Genomic DNA, 4,402 nt, shown 5'->3' with positions numbered 1-4,402 from the left:
TTTTGGTGAAAAACGAAAATGTTGGTTTTGGAAAACTGGCTGGACTCAATCCTCACAAATGCCTTCAAAGTGATGTGGGAGAAGTTTGGGATCAAAAGGAATTGATCTTGGCATGGTTGGTGCATAGCCAAGTTCCATGATTTTGGTGTTTTGGCTTGATTTTGTGACTTGGTGGTGATTTTGGTGAAAAACGAAAATCATGGTTTTGGAAAACTGGCTGGACTCAATCCTCACAAATGCCTTCAAAGTGATGTGGGAGAAGTTTGGGATCAAAAGGAATTGATCTTGACATGGTTGGTGCATAGCCAAGTTCATGATTTTGTGACTTGGTGGTGATTTTGGTGAAAAACGAAAATGTTGGTTTTGGAAAAGTGGCTGGACTCAATCCTCACAAATGCCTCCAAAGTGGTGTGGGAGAAGTTTGGGATCAAAAGGAATTGATCTTGACATGGTTGGTGCATAGCCAAGTTCATGATTTTGGTGTTTTGGCTTGATTTTGTGGCTTGGTGGTGATTTTGGTGAAAAACGAAAATCATGGTTTTGGAAAAGTGGCTGGACTCAATCCTCACAAATGCCTTCAAAGTGATGTGGGAGAAGTTTGGGAGCAAAAGGAATTGATCTTGACATGGTTGGTGCATAGCCAAGTGCCATGATTTTGGATTTTTGGCTTGATTTTGTGACTTGGTGGTGATTTTGGTGAAAAACGAAAATGTTGGTTTTGGAAAACTGGCTGGACTCAATCCTCACAAATGCCTTCAAAGTGATGTGGGAGAAGTTTGGGATCAAAAGGAATTGATCTTGACATGGTTGGTGCATAGCGAAGTTCATGATTTTGGTGTTTTGGCTTGATTTTGTGGCTTGGTGGTGATTTTGGTGAAAAACGAAAATCATGGTTTTGGAAAAGTGGCTGGACTCAATCCTCACAAATGCCTTCAAAGTGATGTGGGAGAAGTTTGGGAGCAAAAGGAATTGATCTTGACATGGTTGGTGCATAGCCAAGTGCCATGATTTTGGATTTTTGGCTTGATTTTGTGGCTTGGTGGTGATTTTGGTGAAAAACGAAAATCATGGTTTTGGAAAAGTGGCTGGACTCAATCCTCACAAATGCCTTCAAAGTGATGTGGGAGAAGTTTGGGATCAAAAGGAATTGATCTTGGCATGGTTGGTGCATAGCCAAGTTCCATGATTTTGGATTTTTGGCTTGATTTTGTGACTTGGTGGTGATTTTGGTGAAAAACGAAAATCATGGTTTTGGAAAAGTGGCTGGACTCAATCCTCACAAATGCCTTCAAAGTGATGTGGGAGAAGTTTGGGATCAAAAGGAATTGATCTTGGCATGGTTGGTGCATAGCCAAGTTCCATGATTTTGGATTTTTGGCTTGATTTTGTGACTTGGTGGTGATTTTGGTGAAAAACGCAAATCATGGTTTTGGAAAAGTGGCTGGACTCAATTCTCACAAATGCCTTCAAATTGATGTGGGAGAAGTTTGGGATCAAAAGGAATTGATCTTGGCATGGTTGGTGCATAGCCAAGTTCCATGATTTTGGATTTTTGGCTTGATTTTGTGACTTGGTGGTGATTTTGGTGAAAAACGAAAATCATGGTTTTGGAAAAGTGGCTGGACTCAATCCTCACAAATGCCTTCAAAGTGATGTGGGAGAAGTTTGGGATCAAAAGGAATTGATCTTGGCATGGTTGGTGCATAGCCAAGTTCCATTATTTTGGATTTTTGGCTTGATTTTGTGACTTGGTGGTGATTTTGGTGAAAAACGAAAATCATGGTTTTGGAAAAGTGGCTGGACTCAATCCTCACAAATGCCTTCAAAGTGATGTGGGAGAAGTTTGGGATCAAAAGGAATTGATCTTGGCATGGTTGGTGCATAGCCAAGTTCCATGATTTTGGATTTTTGGCTTGATTTTGTGACTTGGTGGTGATTTTGGTGAAAAACGAAAATCATGGTTTTGGAAAAGTGGCTGGACTCAATTCTCACAAATGCCTTCAAAGTGATGTGGGAGAAGTTTGGGATCAAAAGGAATTGATCTTGGCATGGTTGGTGCATAGCCAAGTTCCATGATTTTGGATTTTTGGCTTGATTTTGTGACTTGGTGGTGATTTTGGTGAAAAACGAAAATCATGGTTTTGGAAAAGTGGCTGGACTCAATCCTCACAAATGCCTTCAAAGTGATGTGGGAGAAGTTTGGGATCAAAAGGAATTGATCTTGGCATGGTTGGTGCATAGCCAAGTTCCATGATTTTGGATTTTTGGCTTGATTTTGTGACTTGGTGGTGATTTTGGTGAAAAACGAAAATCATGGTTTTGGAAAAGTGGCTGGACTCAATCCTCACAAATGCCTTCAAAGTGATGTGGGAGAAGTTTGGGATCAAAAGGAATTGATCTTGGCATGGTTGGTGCATAGCCAAGTTCCATGATTTTGGATTTTTGGCTTGATTTTGTGACTTGGTGGTGATTTTGGTGAAAAACGAAAATCATGGTTTTGGAAAAGTGGCTGGACTCAATTCTCACAAATGCCTTCAAAGTGATGTGGGAGAAGTTTGGGATCAAAAGGAATTGATCTTGGCATGGTTGGTGCATAGCCAAGTTCCATGATTTTGGATTTTTGGCTTGATTTTGTGACTTGGTGGTGATTTTGGTGAAAAACGCAAATCATGGTTTTGGAAAAGTGGCTGGACTCAATTCTCACAAATGCCTTCAAATTGATGTGGGAGAAGTTTGGGATCAAAAGGAATTGATCTTGGCATGGTGGGTGCATAGCCAAGTTCCATGATTTTGGATTTTTGGCTTGATTTTGTGACTTGGTGGTGATTTTGGTGAAAAACGAAAATCATGGTTTTGGAAAAGTGGCTGGACTCAATCCTCACAAATGCCTTCAAAGTGATGTGGGAGAAGTTTGGGATCAAAAGGAATTGATCTTGGCATGGTTGGTGCATAGCCAAGTTCCATGATTTTGGATTTTTGGCTTGATTTTGTGACTTGGTGGTGATTTTGGTGAAAAACGAAAATCATGGTTTTGGAAAAGTGGCTGGACTCAATTCTCACAAATGCCTTCAAAGTGATGTGGGAGAAGTTTGGGATCAAAAGGAATTGATCTTGGCATGGTTGGTGCATAGCCAAGTTCCATGATTTTGGATTTTTGGCTTGATTTTGTGACTTGGTGGTGATTTTGGTGAAAAACGCAAATCATGGTTTTGGAAAAGTGGCTGGACTCAATTCTCACAAATGCCTTCAAATTGATGTGGGAGAAGTTTGGGATCAAAAGGAATTGATCTTGGCATGGTTGGTGCATAGCCAAGTTCCATGATTTTGGATTTTTGGCTTGATTTTGTGACTTGGTGGTGATTTTGGTGAAAAACGAAAATCATGGTTTTGGAAAAGTGGCTGGACTCAATCCTCACAAATGCCTTCAAAGTGATGTGGGAGAAGTTTGGGATCAAAAGGAATTGATCTTGGCATGGTTGGTGCATAGCCAAGTTCCATGATTTTGGATTTTTGGCTTGATTTTGTGACTTGGTGGTGATTTTGGTGAAAAACGAAAATCATGGTTTTGGAAAAGTGGCTGGACTCAATCCTCACAAATGCCTTCAAAGTGATGTGGGAGAAGTTTGGGATCAAAAGGAATTGATCTTGGCATGGTTGGTGCATAGCCAAGTTCCATGATTTTGGATTTTTGGCTTGATTTTGTGACTTGGTGGTGATTTTGGTGAAAAACGAAAATCATGGTTTTGGAAAAGTGGCTGGACTCAATTCTCACAAATGCCTTCAAATTGATGTGGGAGAAGTTTGGGATCAAAAGGAATTGATCTTGGCATGGTTGGTGCATAGCCAAGTTCCATGATTTTGGATTTTTGGCTTGATTTTGTGACTTGGTGGTGATTTTGGTGAAAAACGAAAATCATGGTTTTGGAAAAGTGGCTGGACTCAATCCTCACAAATGCCTTCAAAGTGATGTGGGAGAAGTTTGGGATCAAAAGGAATTGATCTTGGCATGGTTGGTGCATAGCCAAGTTCCATTATTTTGGATTTTTGGCTTGATTTTGTGACTTGGTGGTGATTTTGGTGAAAAACGAAAATCATGGTTTTGGAAAAGTGGCTGGACTCAATCCTCACAAATGCCTTCAAAGTGATGTGGGAGAAGTTTGGGATCAAAAGGAATTGATCTTGGCATGGTTGGTGCATAGCCAAGTTCCATGATTTTGGATTTTTGGCTTGATTTTGTGACTTGGTGGTGATTTTGGTGAAAAACGAAAATCATGGTTTTGGAAAAGTGGCTGGACTCAATTCTCACAAATGCCTTCAAAGTGATGTGGGAGAAGTTTGGGATCAAAAGGAATTGATCTTGGCATGGTTGGTGCATAGCCAAGTTCCATGATTTTGGATTTTT

The sequence above is a fragment of the Phaseolus vulgaris genome, chromosome 9, assembly GCF_051622355.1.
Source record: "Phaseolus vulgaris cultivar YP4 chromosome 9, ASM5162235v1, whole genome shotgun sequence".
NCBI lineage: Eukaryota > Viridiplantae > Streptophyta > Magnoliopsida > Fabales > Fabaceae > Phaseolus > Phaseolus vulgaris.
Note: the sequence above shows the minus strand (reverse complement) of the source record.